Source organism: Mastigoproctus giganteus, chromosome 9, assembly GCF_048544385.1.
Source record: "Mastigoproctus giganteus isolate SK-2022 chromosome 9, ASM4854438v1, whole genome shotgun sequence".
NCBI classification, from domain to species: domain Eukaryota; kingdom Metazoa; phylum Arthropoda; class Arachnida; order Uropygi; family Thelyphonidae; genus Mastigoproctus; species Mastigoproctus giganteus.
Genome location: NC_143583.1, coordinates 180,460,266 through 180,478,249, shown reverse-complemented (window position 1 = coordinate 180,478,249; position 17,984 = coordinate 180,460,266). Strand labels below are relative to the sequence as shown.

Genomic DNA, 17,984 nt, shown 5'->3' with positions numbered 1-17,984 from the left:
ACTTTTGCAATTAGAATACATCTTAGGTCTTCATATATGGGACAGTCAAACATAAGATGGTTCCAGTCTTCTATTTCTCCACAAGTGCAATGTGGGTTGTCTGTGAGTCTGAAGCCAGCGAGCTTTGCATTGAAGGGGCCATGCCCTGTTATTAAGTACGTTGTATGAAGTCCTGGGAAGAACCATGATGGTGATTTCAGGTATACTCTGTTTGTGTGTGGAAAAAACTTGCGGGTGATCTCTCCTTTGGTGGTACCAGCCCATCTGTTTTGCCACTCCTGTAGCAGGTGGTTCTGTAAGCGTACTTTTTCTGCCTTCCTATTATTAGTGGGATCAGTTGTAAAATTCAGGAAGGTAACTGGGACTCCTTTGGAAAGGTAATAGAGCATTCCAGTTCTAACGATTTCTAGGTCTAACGGGAGCGTTCCTGCTATTACTTGTAAGGCTGGTGTACTCACTGTACTGCAGGCGCGGGTTATGGCACAGAGGATGGATCGCTGGGTAGAATCCAGCGTTCTTCTATTCACTACTAGTGTGGTCTTATCGTACCATATGGCCGAAGCATATGAGATTGCTGGTATGAAAACTGTCTTATAATAGCGTGCCAGGGTTCTCTTGTTGAGGCCCCAGTCTCTACGTGAGACCCTGGCCACCAGGGCCGAGTAGTTCCTGATCTTCGTTCTGATGTATTTAAGGTGTGGCTGAAAGGATAGTTTGCTGTCTAGGAGAATACCTAAATATTTGAGCTGTGGTGCCAATTTTATCGTGCTCTCATCAATTTTAATTTGGGGTGGTCTACGCAGGTCGAGAGAGCCTTTAAGGAGAATGGATGAGGTTTTCGCAGGTGATATTGTGAGAAAGTTCTTTGCTGCCCAAGTTTGAAGCAGTCGAAGGGCATGGTTGGCCAGGGTCTCAAGCTGAGCTCTTGAGTTTGCTTCCACTGTAAGGATCAGGTCATCTGCAAAAGCGTGGGATTTGACTTCTCCTAGGTCCATTCTCAAGAACTCATCGAAGACAATGTTCCAGAGCAATGGGCCCAGCACAGACCCCTGCGGACAGCCTCTGTAGATCTCTTTTACTATATTCTTGTACGGGGTATTGATCTCGACCTTTCTCTGTGATAGGTAATCTTTTATAGTGTTGAATAGATTTATCGGCACCCTGGCCTCCCTCAGCCTACCGAGGACACTTGGTCACCAGAGTGAGTCAAATGCCCTGGCGAAGTCGATGGAGATCAGGAGGAAGTATTTCCTGCTGCATTTCCTCGCTGCAGTGAGCAGGTTTTTCAATGCATCTATCGTGGAGGAACCTGGTTTGAACCCATATTGGTTCACCGCCGGTAGTCCTGCTGCTTCATAGTGCTGGGAAATTCTTTTATGCAGTAATCTTTCGTATAGTTTACTCACCACTGATAGAAGTGCAATGGGTCTATACGAGTCTGGATTCTCAAAATTAACTTAATATTTGCTATCTTCCATTCAGTTGGGTATTTTCCTGCTTCCATACAGCAGTTAAACAGATCCAGCAGAAGCTTCGGTGCATATTCAGCTACCTTTTTAACAATTTCCGGCTCAATCAGATCTAAGCCTGGACATTTCTTGGGTTTAATCCCTGCGACGGCTACTAGGAACTCCTCCCGTGAGAAAGGGGGCTCCTGCTGTGATGTGTCATAATTCTGGTTTTCTTGGCACAATTGGTGCTGTTCTTGTTGGATTGGTATAGCTGGGTCCTTGAAAATAACGCCGAGAATATTTTCCATTGATTGCTCCCAAGTTGTGGTGAGTACACCCTGCGGTGTCCGAGTGGATGTTAAAACTTCGCCTCTGGGGAGTTTGTTGATGGTGACTTTGTAAACCACCCCCCAGGGGTTAGCATTTCCTGTTGTGGAGACCAAGCCCTCCCATGATCTCTTTTTACTTTTCTTGATAGTTTCTGTATAATGATTCCTGACATCTCTGTAGTGCTGCCTAAGCACTTCAACTTCTGCAGCTGGCCAGGTCCTCCGTGCTCTTTGGAAGTCTTTCCTTCTTTTAATTACTTCTCTCCTTAGTTGCTGAATCTCAGGTGTCCACCAGGGAACTGCACCAGGCAGTGGATTTTTTCTTTTTATAGCTGTTGCACTGGCACTTGTAATAATTTCTGTTACCTTGCATTGGCATGAGTCAGGATCACTCCATTGGTCCAGCATCTCTTGGTTATTTTCTACCGTTGCAGTCAACATGTTCCTGAAGAGCTCCCAGTCTGCTTTACCTATGGCAAATCTGTTATGGAGTTGCTTGATTGGCGGTGTTCTTGTTAGAGTTTTGGTAATTTGAAAGGTTATTACACGGTGATCTGATGTTGTCCATGAGTCTTGCACCCTCCAGTTGGTTACGAACGGTGCAATACTTCCTGTAGCAAGAGAGACGTCAATCGTGGACTCCCAAAGAGTGTTGCAAAAGGTCGGAAGCTGGTGTGGCTGATTAAGGACTGAGATCTGGGAGCCAATGAGGAACTCCTCAAGAAGTTGGCCGTTCCTGGTACCCCGTCTGTCCGATGTTGTGCTAAACCAGGCTGGCGAGCGGCAGTTTACGTCTGCACCAATTATTATCTTTTGATTCAGTAGTACATCAAGGAGGTGTTGTAAGTAATTAATTGCAAAAGTGATTTCTTCTCCGGGCCTACAATATAGTGCGACAATGTAAAAAGCGCCCAAGGCTGTAATAATGTGGGCGCAGGCAGCCCAAGCCGTACAAAGTTGTGTAATTCTGGTAGCAGTAATATGTTGGTTCCTGATTAGGATAGCCGCCCAGGGGGTGTCTACATCCATCTGAATTATCTTGTAGTTCAAGGGATATCCCCTAACACTCTTTGCGTTCACATATGGCTCCTGGAGTATGACAATATCAGCATTTTCTTCGTCCGCTTTGACACGGATTTGGTCGGCCACTGCTCTGGCCCTCTGCGCATTTACTTGAAAGAACTTAATCATAGTAGTGTTAAACTTTTTAATACGTGTCCCCATAATTGATTCGTCCTTGGTATAAACTTCTGGCTTTTATGTAGGTTGGACACTTGGGATCCCTGATTGAATGGTTGCAGTCTATTCTCAGTGACTTGCAGTTTATGCAAACTGGCTCCTTGGCTTTGTTGGGGCAAGCATTGTAATCATGCCCTTTCTCAGAGCAGTGAACGCAGGTGGGGGTGGTTTGCATGCATGTGTGGGAGGTGTGGCCGTATTTGCAATACCTAAAGCATTTGGGCACGGCTATATGCTCCCGGAAGCGGTGGCTTCTCCATTCAATGTAGATCCTGGCTTGATTCTTTATCATCTGCCATGCTTCTGGAGAGAGCTCCACGATCCAGTTTGTACTTGCGCTATTCCTGGATTTAGTAGAGTATCTTGGTATTACTAGATTGTGCGATTCCGCTTCAGGAAGTGTGTTTCGCAAATTCCTTTGATATATTTCTTCTGCTAGGTGTTGTGGTGAGATTTCTTTACTGACGTCAAAAATGGCTATGGACGGTCTCTTTCTTTTGGGTTGCTCAGCTTTCAGTCCAAGGGTTTCAATCTTGGGATTCTTAATGATGCTTTGCACTTCTTTTTCACTCTCTGTTTCAATTACCACTCCCACATTTCTCATCTTTCTAATTCCCTTAATTCTTGTTTGCTTTAAGTCCTCTTTCATGTTGGCTATTATCTTGTTTTTTATGTCCTCACTAGTACAGGTTTCTTCTGTATCCTTTGGCCGGACTATCACTATATTCGGCGTTGGTAGAAGCGGTTTCTTTGTGATTGGTTTCTTTCCCGCTGTTGTTGATGGTGTTGGAATCCTCAAGGCATCGGAATAGGAGTGAGAACGCTGTGGCGTTTTATCTCTCTCTTCTAGTAAGGCATCAAGTTTTGCCTTAGTTTTTTCCTGTTCTAGATGCTCTGTAAGAAGGATTGTCTCTAACTGGCTCCATAAAGCGACAATATCGCCGCGAAGGGAAGTATTAATCCGGCTGGTTGGCTCTTTCATAAGAGTTTCTAGTTTTGTCCTCAAGACAAGTACCTGTTCCAACGCTGTACCCTGTGATAGGGTAGGAACCAAGGATACAAATGATTGCTGTTTGTTTGGGCCATCATTACTTTTTTCTGCTTGCTTTGCTCGGTCGTTCTCTGGGAGAATTTGCGAGTTGTTGTTTCCCTGCGATTCCTTTAGTTCGGATTGACTCCGTGTCTCACGATCAGAATTGGGTACAACCGTTTTCTTATACTTTTTCTTTGAGGTTGGGGGTACTCAGTCTCATCCAACAGCTCGACTTCAGGGGCATCTTGGGATTGATTTTCCCTCTTATCCTGGCACACAAATGTTTTCTCCATGATAATTCGCCTTATCGATTATAGTTCGGATAAACGGGATGTCTGTATCTATCTTTTGGGAAAAAAAAATAAATAAAATAATAATAAATAAATAAACAAATATATATAAATTTTCTTTCCTTTCCCTTTTCTTCCGATTGATCCAAATCACAAGTTCGTGGGATAATTTGTTTTAAAAGCTAAAGTTGATAAACGCTGTCAGACGTCCAAGATTAAGAAAGAGTTGAGAGTCAGCCACAGAAAGTTTATGGAAGTGGGGGAGGGACACAGAATTCATTATAAAATCAGTTGTAGCACAGTGGAAGCGGCGAGCAAGACAATACATGTCTTGGTTTCGCTGTCGTCAGCGAGGGAGGTCAGTGAGAGGAGACCTGGTGAGAATTTCAAGGTCAGCAGAGTTCCAGAATGTTCAAATACGCTCAAGTCACAAGCAAATCTAAACACTGTCAGCACACAAGGGGGGAAACCCACCCAGTCAAGGTCGCCTAGATATATTCCTGGCGGCCAAAGCACAGAGTGACCGCGCTCTCCAATGCTATGTCTATGACTGCGTGGTGACCTGACCCATAGACAATAGCACCAGATAAATAGCGAAAATATCTCAGCGCAGAACCCAAAAATCAAAAAATAAACTTACTCCCAGGATAGTCCACACGACGAAGAATCCGGTGCCATAAGTTTTAAAACGAAACTCATTGTTAAGACTAATTTTAAAAGAAAAAATCAGGAGCAGTAAACTTGTGCGACTCTGTCCGTTGGTGTACACGCCTGTGTCATTATTGACGGAGTATGATAGTATGCAACGTGCCAGCCCAGTTAAGGTGTACAGTGAGTCCATCAGAATACCAGAATTGTGATCCTCATTAGAAAATTCGCTAGGAGTTCTAGAATGAATGCCCTGATATACGATGATGACATTTCCAACTAAGAGTGGGAGGATCCAAAACAGCAAAGCCGACTAAGAGGAAATTTAAGTAAGTGACTAACATAGTATTCTCGTTACCTTAAAGGACTTTAGGACCCTAATAACAGATTAGTGGAGATTTAAGATACTAAGAGATATATACATGTATAAAAATATATACGTAATGTAGAGAGAGATAAGTTAGATAATAATAATAGAAATTTGAAATTTAAAATCGAGAAAGGAGTTCAACAAGGAGACACAATATCTCCGAAGCTATTTACTGCTGCCCTTGAGGAAGCTTTCAGAAGATTAGACTGGTCGCAGAAAGGAGTCAATGTGAACGGAGAGTACCTAAACCATTTACGATTTGCAGATGACATTGTGGTCATAAGCCACGATCCCAAAGAATTAGAGGAAAATCTTAATCAGTTATGCACAGTTAGTAAGGATTTTGGACTAAAGATGAATATGGCTAAAACAAAAGTAATGATGAACAAGTATGCCACGGAAAGGGAAATAATGTTTGAAGGAGCAGTAATGGAAAAGGTGGAGTCATATACTTATCTGGGACAAGTTATTAGCTGTAATAATGATAAATGGCTGGAAGTCAAGAGAAGAATAAATTTTGGATGGATAGCATTCAGGAAATATAGTCACATACTGAAGAGCAATATCCCAGTTTGTCTGAAACGTAAAATAATGAATCAATGTATACTCCCCACCGTGACTTATGGAAGTGAAACTTGGGCACTCACCAAAAGAATGGAAGAGAAGCTAAGAACTACACAGCGAAGAATGGAACGAATTATATTGGGAATCAGACTGTTAGATAAGAAGAGAAACACATGGATTAGGCAGCAAACTCAAGTAAAGGACATTCTTATCAAAACTAAAGAACCAAAATGGTCTTGGGCAGGACACATAGCTCGAAGACATGATGACAGATGGACTAAGAAAATAACAGAATGGTACCCAAGAGGAGCTAGAAGAAAACCTGGAAGACAAAGGCGGAGATGGATAGATGAAATTCATGAGTTTTTGAGTAGTAAATGGATGGCCAGTGCTCAAAACAGAAGGAACTGGAAAGTTGCTGGAGAGGCCTTCATCCTGCAGTGGATTGAAAATGGCTGATGATGATGATGAATAGAAATTTGACAGGTATAACTTTGTAATTAGTGAAAGGAGCTAAATAAGAAGAAAAAGAGTGTTAATGATAGTAGTGGCTTTGATTAATAATAAAACATATGTTATGTTATAAGCAAAGGAGAGAAAGGGAATATTTGTCATAAGTTGTTTCCTGAAAAATGTAGGTATGATTAGCCTTTTTTTTGGAAGGGGAGGGTAAAGTCCTAGACCAGTGTATAAGGTAAAAATTATGGAGCATGTAAGGAAATTTATGGATCATGTGCAAGGAAGAAACTATAACAGTTGCTGTACTAATATTGTTTGTGTTGTAAAGGAAGGGATAACGTTAATAGGATAACGTGCAGGCAGATATGAAGTTCTCTGATCAGTGCAGACGGGCTGCAAGAGTAGCTCATGGAGTATTGTCAATGATATACAGGAATTTTTCCAGCAGGGATAAGGAGGTGATTATTCCCTTGTATAAGGCAATGGTCAGGCCACACCTAGAGTACTGTATACAGGTCTGGAGGCCTCATTTCAAGAAGGATGTAGAGCTGCTGGAACGAGTACAGAGAAGGGCAACAAGATTAGTGAATGGAACAAAGGGGTGCTCTTACGAAGAAAGGCTTAAGTTTTGCAAATTACAGTGTCTGGAGACTAGGCACCAGCGAGGTCATCTGATAGAGGTGTATAAAGCCTTGAATGGTTTGAGCATGCTCAATGCTGATGGGATTCTTCCTCTAGCTCAGAATAATCACCTGAGAGGGCATAAATTCAAATTGAGGAAAGACAGATGTAAGATAGACGTGCGGAAATTTGCCTTTAGCCAGCGGGTGGTTGGTTGGTGGAACAGACTTCCATCCCTAGTAGTGGAGGTTGATAGCCTAAATAAGTTTAAGGCTCAGCTGGACAGGTATTTTGAACGAACAGAGGGGTGAAGTGGAAGTGGTTTTTTTTTTTTTTTTTTTTTTTTGGCTGATGCTGCATAAGCTTGCTTTCTTGCACCAAATGCCTCTACTAATGCTAATGCTAATAGAGTATAACCAATGTACTTAGTTATATATATATAACTAATACTAAGTAGACAAAGTTGAATATTAATAGTACATGCCTCAATTTGTTCAATTTTTTTATGTTGTATATATATATATATGAATAAACTATGTTATATTATATATTTGTGTGTGTAGTTTGTCATCCTGGAACACCCATCTCTTCCGAAGGGAATTATAATTAATCGAGAAGTTCCCTTGAATCTGGAATTCTCCTGTAAAGTAAAGTCAGATGTGTAAGTGGGGAAATTAAAATAAGGTGGACAACAACTCTTATAAGGGAACAAATAAAAACAAAATAATAATTAAAATAAATATAAAATATATATATCATCATTTTAATAATTCCACCCCCCACAACATCACAAATGTTTCCTCTGCATCTAAAAAACTGGGTTTTCTTTTTTGCCTTACTTTTCTTCTAAACAGCTACTCACTTTGTACAAATCTCGAATCCGCCCTACCATGGAATATTGTTTAAGTCCAAGCCATGTAAAATACGCCTATACCATCACTCCATATCACATCCTGACATTGCTGTGTTTCTGTTTTTTTTCATCAGATGAAAATGCTTTCCCACCCTACCATGGAATATTGTTCCATGGTAGGGCAGGAAAGCATGCCCATAAACTCTGTCAGACTTGTAGACTCCATTCAAAAGAAAGCAGTTAGGTTAATTAGTGATCCATCTCTTACAATGTCTTTCCACTCTTGGTCTCATAGGTTTTGTTTCTGCTGCTTACATTTTCTATAGATACTTTGATGGGCATAATTCTTCTGAATTGGCTTCTATAATTCCTGCTCTCTCTTCCAAACCAGTCAGCATCCTTTTACTGTCCAATTTCAAACTCACAAAACCAACTTTTCTTCTCATTTATTCCTTCAACTTTCATTTTCTGGAACAACCTTCCTTCAAATGTATTTCCTGAAAATTACAACCCACAGAAATTCAAGTCTAATGTCAACAAGTATCTTCTTTTATCTTCTCACCCTTCAATTCACACATGGTACTAAGTACTATAGGTTCTAATACCTTTTATGTTTTCATAAAAAGAGAGAGAGAGACCGACCAGATTGAGGCTTGGAGGGTGGGGGACTTACAATCTCTTCCAATTCCTAGCTAGAGCCAGACATTAATATCAGTCACCCAGTGGGTCCTTTAGAACTCTTTTGACTGAACTGCGCACATTTTATCCTTGTTGTGTGTGGTTGTAGCTTCTTTGTATTTTTTTATTTCTTTACTAATTTATTTTATTGATTACTGTTACTTTTTAAATCCTTCTGCTATTTGTGAACTCTAGTACTACAGGCATGATGTCAAGTACCTTGTATGTTAGCTATTCTTACAATAAATACATTATCTCTCTCTCTCTCTCTCTCACCCCCACCTCATGTTGGAATATACATGCAGAATAGGAAGAATTTATAAATGTTTTAAGTGTCATCTGTCAAAACAATATTTAATTTCCACTTTGTTTCATTTGTTTTCTCTGTTCATAACTGTTAAAATATTGAAAATTACTAGCTAAAGTACTTTATATGCTAATTTTATTTATTATTTTTATTAGATTGTCGACTATCAAGTCACCAAATTGCTACTCGGATGACAAAGCAGGCCTGCATTCCTAATAACATCTATACCAAAGAAATGTAAGCAGGACTTTTTTGTTCATAGTATGGTATCTATTATTTCTATATATCCTATCCTACCAAAATTAATGGAAACACTTTTAGTTATGAACAAATCATGTATTTATTCAAAGAAATTAATAGAATGTTGGCTGATCTTTGATGCTTCTCAGAAGATTTTCTTCTAACTTCAATTATAAAGCTAGTGGTGTTGTACTACATAACTCATTTAAAGCATTCACAAACTCCACTAATGAGAGAGCCATTCTGGTCTTGCCCTTAATTCTGAATTGTAGCTCATTCCAAAAAAGAGATGTTCGGTTGGGTTGAGGTCGGAGCTCTGTGTTCAAGTGGCATACTCTGGGTTCTTACTTTGCAACATGGAGCAGTATTGTTTTGGCTGCTTCAATAAAATTCCCACAATATAGGAAAAGTATAATTGTCCTGAAGATCAATGTAAGATGTAACATTCATGGTTCCATGTGCTGTGACCAGTGCTAGATTTAGCTGGACTTGGGCCCCCAAAACATATTTTAGAGGCTCTAAAAATAAGGACATGGGGGGGGGGGCTAGACCAACAGTGCCACTGCACCATCAAATCCAACCTTAGCCATGACCAGTGGATCTCCATATCACAAGAATCACACCCAGACCATAGCACTACCTCTTCTCAACTTCCCAGTTTACTACAGGATTTTAGGAGTATTTTAATGCAGTAGTTAAAATCAAATCAAGGTTCATATGCTTTACCTACATTAAATTTCAGTCATGAAGAGATTATCTGCTCTCGCTGTTGATAAAGCCTTAGGTCCAAATGGAAATAAGTTCACTCAGACTTGAACATAAGCCTTATCCTCGTCACTAAGGTTTATGTTCAACTTAAAGACAAATATGAAGGATATTTGTAACTTGGGCAGAAACCATGGATAATGATATTTGTCTCTCATTGAATGCCTTAGTTGCTGAGTACTTGGTGCTTGGTTTTCAGTGAGAGGAAAGTCTTTATATGATCAAAATCAAACTCAGGTAAAGAGTATGAATTTTGATTTGATTTCATAATTTGAACAACACTCAGGAAATAAGCAATCTCCTTACTTAATGCATCCATCAAACTTGGAAGAGTATGACTTGACTCCTCGCAGGATGGATATCCATTGATCCACAGTCCAGGATCATTCCAGTCAACAGGAACATTGCAGTGCCTTGCACCATTCCAGTCAACAGTGTGCATTTCTTCTTGTTATAAAAAAGACATGGGCTGCAGCTCTTCTGCATAAATTCATGGCGTGTAATACATATTGTGGAATTACAGATCTGTATTGGTTGTTTTGTTGACTGATTATCACCTATGGACTTCCATATTGTCAGTTCTCAACTTCAGAATTATTTTCCAATGCATGTATGGGTATTTTCCTCACAATATCCAACTGTAATTTTCTTCTGAAGCTTATCTTTTTTTTTTTTTTTTTTTTGATAGTTGTTGGCACATCAGCTTCTGTGGCCATAATGCACCTCCCAAGGTTTTTGCAGTACTTTGATCCAAGCCCGAGACGGGATTCGAACCCGCGACCTTTGGGTTGCTAGGCAGGCACTTTACCCACCCGGCTAGCCAGGTCGGCTGAAGCTTCTCTCTTTCCGTGTACCAATCATTCAGAGCAAACAAATGTTTGCTCTGAATGATTTTGGTACATGGAAGGAAGGTGATTATAATCAATGTTACCTGGGAGCACCAGAAAAGTGTGTCCTGCTATGCAGCACAGTGGTTATAGTCACATTCTCCCACATCATATGGAAAAGGCTTTAGTTAAAATTCCATCAGTGATGCAAGAAACTTGTATGGACTTTTTCCACACTGTGTACGGAGTCTGTCAGTTTTGGGTCAAAGCAGCAATCTACCCCCACATTTATGAACAAATTTTTTTTTTTTTTTTGCTCAATCACCTATCCAAGACCTATGCTCCTTTTTTTCCAATATGTAAATTAGAAAAAAAAAGGGAGCATAGGTCTTAGATAGGTGATTGGGCAAAAGTTCTTTGGAATAACTACACATTTCCATATTTAGTAGTGCCCACGTCAAATATATGCATCAAAGACGTTTGTCTTTGATACATAACCAGAATGTCAGTTTTGCACAACCAGAATATAAAACTGTGACTGCGGTAAAACTCAGACAACAGCAAAAATTAAATTTTCCTTTAAATGGTAAAACTATTTTTCTATATCATTTATAAAACATTGCATGACCAAATCCTAATTACAAATGTTTCATGATTGAACCATAGAAAAAGTATTGATTTATACACTCGTGCACAAGGAAAGGGGGTCTCTTTCAGCAGGACGGTATACTTTGCTGAATGCTAAAACCAGCATGAAATGGCTGATAGATTATAATATAGATGTGCTTACATAACCAGGTCTGATCCTAATTAGATTGAAAATTATTGTGATCAAGGCTGGAAGCTATTTGTCACAAAAATCCTAGCAGTAAAAGGGAACAAGTCAAAGTTATTGTGTAGGATTGGTTTAAGGGGTCATCGTGCCTGAAAAACTACAGTTTGTTAGATTCTGTGCTAAATGGATTAAAGCTGCTTTGAAGGCAAAAGGCTTTTCAACAAAATATTAACATAAATGAGGTTTTACACTTAAATTATTAACTTAAGAGATTTTATGATTGACCAAATTTATTTTTTAATAAGTGTATTGTATTCCAACCTTGTTTTTAAGTTACTTTAAAGAAGAGATTTGTTATATTCACCTAATATGATATTTTTATTTCTAAATAAAATAAAATAACTCTGAATTTGAAATGAAAGCAATAAACATCGATTATAAATGAAATTTACACATTTTTAAATGTTCCCAGAATTAAGTCCACCAATGTATTATAGTGGACTTTTTCTGTAGGGAATTTCCTTATGATGATGTGGAGTATCATGAAGAGGAAAGCAGAATGTCTTTGCCAGTAATTTCTCCTAAAATGGTAAAACTTTGTTTTTCTATATCATTTATAAAACATTACATGACCAAATCCTAATTACAAATGTTTCATGAATGAACCATAGAAAAAGTATTGATTTATAATACCTAGGTCATAAGTTGTATAGTCAGCCAATTAGAGTTTAGTAGTTTCCTTTTGGCAGTCCAATATGTAGGATTTTCATTACACCAATTTGTTAACAAGTGTATTTTTTAATAAGTGTATTGTATTCCAACCTTGTTTTTAAGTTACTTTAAAGAAGAGATTTGTTATATTCACCCAATATATTTTTATTTCAAAATAAAATACAATAACTTTGAATTTGAAATGAAAGCAATAAACATTGATTATAAATGAAATTTACACTCAGTTGAGTAGAATTTCAATTTGAAATTGAAATTTCAGGCTCAGTTGAGTAGAATTTCAGCTAGTTGTTATCCCCAGTTAAAACAGTCTTAAATTTTATCAAAGTATTTTTTTTTAACAAAGGGATAATCCTCAAAAATTTAATAAGGGGCTTGCTCCAGTTCCTTCCATAAGCTCCCCCCTCTATCACACACTTGCCCTACATGCTGAAATATGTGAGGAGTTCATGTAGGAGGAGTCCTCTTGTGTTCTAGTGCTGAACCAGTGATGGGTTAACAGTGACACTAACTCAATTACCAGAATACTTGAATTAACTCAGGTTGAGGGCAACTCCGTAGCCAGGTGGGCAGGAGCAGCAGTGCGTAGCACACACTTCTTGATTAGACCGGGGTTCGAGCCCATGACCACCAAATACGGAGTATGCAGAAAGGTCAGGGAATGACCACCGCATATCACCTGAGCAATATGGCTTAGTTGCTAATGCTCCTAAAAACCAAATAACAAACAAACAAACATCTCAGGTTGGGAACCGTTGTAATAGTAATCGTCGCATGTGATGCAAGAAATCAAGCATTTGAGCTTATGTAGCAGCAGCCAAAAAAAAAAAAAAAAAAAAAATTCACACAACTATTCCCTCTAAGTTTGTTCAGTTCCTCCTTAAATTTATTTAACTATCAACTTCCAAAACGACAGATAGAAGTTTGTTCCAGCAATTAACTGCCCGCTGGCTAAAGGCAAATTTACACACATCTATTCTATAGCTGTCTTTCCTCAATTTGAATTTATGCCCCATTAGGTTCGTAATCTGAAGAAGTGGAAGAATCCCATCAGAATTCAGCATGCTCAACCCATTCAAGGCCTTATACACCTCAATCAGATCACCTTGCAGTGCCTAGTTTCCAGCCGCTGCAGTTTGCAGAAATGAAGCCTCTGTTGGTAAGAGGATCCCTTCATTCCCCTCACCAATCTTCTTGCCCTTCTCTGTACACGCTCAAACAAATCTACATCCTTCCTAAAATGAGGCCTCCAACCTGTATGCAGTACTCAAGGCATGGCCTGACTATTGCCTTATACAGAGGGACAATCACCTCCTTTTCCCTGCTAGCAAAATTCCTGTATATTATTGACAAAACCCCATGAGCTGCTTTGGCAGCCTATCTGCATTGCTCAGAAAACTTCATATTTGACTGCAAAATTACTCCCAGGTCTTTTTCATTTTCTACCACCCTAAGTGTAGTACCACACAGTTGGTACATTCCTCTGGGATTACTTCTACCCATATGCAGTGCTTTGCATTTGTCAATGTTAAACTTCAGTTGCCACTTCTCAGCCCATCTTCCCAATTTTTCTAGATCCTGTTGCAGTAGCACACTGCCATTACTGTCATTAACAATCCTGCCAACCTTTGTATCATCTGCAAACTTCGACAATAAGCCTGATATACCTTCATCAATATCACTGATAAATATACAAAGCAGTGGACCCAACACTGAACCCTGTGGGACTCCACTAATAACATTAGTCCACGAAGAGCAGCGCCCATTGATTGCCACCCCTGTCTTCTCCTACTCAACCGTCCTTTTACCCATTGTAGCAACTAACCCTTAATACCATTCTGCTCCAATTTGTACAGTTGTCTTCCATGCGCAACAGTGTCAAAAGATTTCCTGAAATCCAAGTATATGATATCAAAATTATTTTTTACATCCAGTTCCTTTGTAACCACATCATAATATCCTATCAAATTTGTCAGACAAGACTTTCCCCCTTAACAAACCCATGCTGTGTCTGAATTATTGCTGCAGTCTTGTCTAGATGATCCTGCATCTTTAATCAGTGACTCCATTATTTTACCCGGAACAGAAGTTAAATTAACTGGTCTGTAATTACTCATGTCACCCTCCGATCCCCCTTTGTGAATTGGGGATACATTTGCACATCTCCAGTCTGTGGGGACCTCCCTGAATTCAAGGATGCTCTCATAATTATGGCTAAGGGGTTTGCATACTTCCTTTGCTGCCTCTGTTAATATAACTGGATAGATCCCATCCACCCCGGGTACTGTTCTTATGTTTAACTTCAACAATTTCTCCTCCATTTTGCTCCCAGTTATTACAAAATTATTAAACACCCTGCTACAATTTGATAACCTTCTGGCATTTTCAATCCTTAATAACTCATGTGTGAATGTAGATGCAAAATACTCATTCAGTTTGTTTGCTATCTGAGCAGGATCATCAACAGTCGAACCATCGATATCAAGTGAACAAATCTGATTCATCCCCTTCCTTTTAGAGTTTATATAACTAAACAAGTTCTTGCTGTTTTTCTTAGCATCCTTTGTCAAAGATTTCTCGCAATCTGCCTTTGCCTGCCTAACCTACTTTGCGACTTGATTACAGACTAGCTTATATCTGCCGTAGGCTTCTGTGTCGCCTGATATGCAATGAGTCTCATTAATTCATTTGACAACCATTTAGGCTTAAACCTTGAACAATATTTCTTAATAGGTATGAAACGTTTAGTAGCTTCCACGATTAATTCCTTGAATGCTTCCCTCTTAGAATTTGCTGTTGGTAACATCATCAGTTGATCCCACTGAACAGAATTTAAAAATTGTCAGACCACTGTAGTCATTGTTACGGAAACAAAAACCCTTTCCTTTACCCCTGATGGTAATTATATCTTTAAGCAAACCCACATCAGTACGCAGATAAAGGAGCCACCTAGTGGTGCCTTTATCAGCAGATTCTTAATACACGAATGATCACTGCTGATAACCAAATCAAGATTATTACCCTCTCTGGTTGTCTCTCGAACATGCTGCTGCAGAAAACAATCATCAAATAAATCCACAAAAGTCTTAGTAGTGTGCAAGTGACCAACCCACAAATTCCAGTCAATATCTGGGAAGTTAAAATCCCCCATTATAAGACATTCTGATTTACTAGCCCACTATATTTCTCTGTACAATTGTTCATTGTACTCATAAGAGTAGGAGTGTGTTATAGGCCTAATGACTCATTTGAGTCATTAGGCCTATAACACACTCCAACTCTTATTTTTGCTTTCACAGTGCTTATGTCACACCAAACTGATTCAACAGTGCACTGTCCATCTATATCAACTGGATGCACTTCTTTTGATTTTGTTTTTCTTAATTAACAGTATAACCGCTCTTCCCTTCCTATCCTGTCTATCCTTTCTGTACACATTGTACTCCCCAAATTCCAATTCTGCGTTCCTAATATCTGTGTGACACCACATCTTTGATATCCCAACAATATCTGCCTTTGATGTCTTGACCAAAACTTCAAATTCATCAAATTTATTTACTATACTTCTAGCATTGGTATATATGCACCTATTCTTATTCTTAGTTACCCTAACACATCCCATATACCCACCTGTTTCATGATGACTGCCATCAGTCCCTGAAACACCTAGCACCCCTCGCTCCAGGCCGCTGCTTATTCTAATAGATGTAGTGCAAAAATCGCCTGCGGCTACTTTTAACCTTTTAGTCTGTGAATTCCCTCCCCCCAAGCTAGCAGTTTTACAACCCACCTAACACTGCCTTGATAGCATCAGCAAATATTTAAGTGTATCCCACCCCTGTTGAAGTAGTCTCTCCTGTTAACAAGCACAGACCATGCTGAAAAAAATTCTACCCCTACGAGCCTTGCACATTCCCTCCAGGGCCAAATTGATTGACAAGGCTGTCATCATATACTCCCTCCTATCGTGTCTGGGCAGAATTGCAGTTGTGTTCTTAGATGATCACAAAATTAACAGTTTAATTAGATATTTAGAATTTGGGCTTGGAGAACTAAGTCTGAGGAGTCAGCATATCATGACTGTAAATTTTGTACACTCTGTGATCAGTTTTTATGTTCTGCCAAATGAAAAACCTAAGTTTTCAGTAAAAAAAAAAATCTTGTAATTCTTGTTCAATTAGCTAGGCTATGGTGGAAGAATTCCATCTATTTTTGCTTCTCTCTCTCTTTCTATGCACTTCTGTTTGCTCAACTTATTTTGTTGTTTATTTTTATTTAAAAATATCATGCCCATAATCTTAATAATTCAAATGTTAGTGTATATATACATCAAAGTAGACAATCAGATATACCAATATACTTAGAGAGTTTCAGCATGAGAGGGTGGCTGGAGGCCAGAACACTAGCCTTTCTTCACTACACCTCATACACACTCATGGAATGTGTTCAACAAACCATAATAGTTTTGTACATCAACTTCATGCATGTTATCAATTGAAACATCACAGAAGAGGTCCAAGAAGCCACAAGAACATCCATCAGTATGTTAATCATATGGGACGCTGCATAACCTTGAATTCAGTGGAATTCATTCTATGCATAAGTCCAATACTGCTGATGCAAAAAGACACTTGGAGTGATGTTGTTCTCAACATTCACAGATTCTCAACATTCACAGACACTACAACAGTAACATTAACAGTAGGAATAACAAATCCTGCTATTGTTGAAGTAATGAATCCTTGAACGTTTCACCCAGTGGACATGTTTGGGTTTGGAGATTGTCTAAAGAGTGCTCCCTGTCTGACTATACTATTATGCAGTTAGATAGGAAGCTCTTTTGTTATCTTCTGTTGCTTCCCAAAATTTCTTACATGACCTGTTGTTCAAGTTCCTCCAATAGGAATAAAGCTCCCTTATCAATTCTACTTATTCCTGTAAGGGTCTTAAGCAACTCAATTGGTAATTCCTGATGATGCTATGACACCTTCATGGTGATAACCCTTAGCATTCTCAACCAATCTAGTTGCCCTTGTTTGGACCCCCCCCTCCTTGAAGTTCTGCTCTTTGGGAAAATTGTATTCAGCCCTTCAGATCTGAATACAATTCCAAATGTATCCTCATCATTTTAGAAAAAGGAAATGTCATCCTTCTCCCTGCTGTCAAAGGTCCTACAGATCAGTGACATGCAAACTGTCATCTGCAAAGATGACAGTTTGCATGTCACTAGGGGTCTACAAAAAGGACTCCTTGCTCATTGTGATCTAAAATCTTTAGATAACAGGTCAAACAGCTTATTTTCAGGGCTACCAAAGTTATATTATATTAATACAAAATAGTTATATCATGCTGATACCAGACTATTTGAATATGTGCATAATTTCTTTCTAATGTTTTCTTTATGATTTTTACTCACTTTTCACTTTAGTATTGTCTACTTTGACAACTGTTCATTATGTATTAGACAACAGCTTCCCTCAAGCAACAAGGCCCATTGCTATCTGATTTTGGATTTCCAGTTAACAAAGAGAATATGCACAGCACCCTTCAGAGAAGAAAAGACCTACATCATGCACTTAAAAAAAACAGAGAAAGATTACACTGGACAACAAATTTTAAGCTTTTGATTTTTTTATATCTCGTGGATTTTAATAAGCTGAATCCAAATTTGAAGTGAAAAATTGCAATAGCACCCACAGATTTAGAGAGGAATACAGATTACAAGAGTCAATTTTTTTCATTTGCTTTTGATTTTGTAATGATCAGAAACCTTCCCAATCAAGCCAAATGTAATGGGTAAAGGAGA

The 17,984-nt window shown here is 39.0% G+C and overlaps 1 long non-coding RNA gene across 1 annotated transcript in view; it reads left to right on the top strand.

Moving 5' to 3' along the window:
* The window catches only part of LOC150080922 (uncharacterized), a 58,345-nt gene that overhangs the window by 24,235 nt on the left and 16,126 nt on the right, over nt 1–17,984 (top strand). The window contains exons 3-4 of the long non-coding RNA XR_016547368.1: nt 8,998–9,079; nt 11,963–12,038. This is a non-coding gene — a long non-coding RNA (uncharacterized LOC150080922). The remainder of the gene's footprint in view (nt 1–8,997; nt 9,080–11,962; nt 12,039–17,984) is intronic.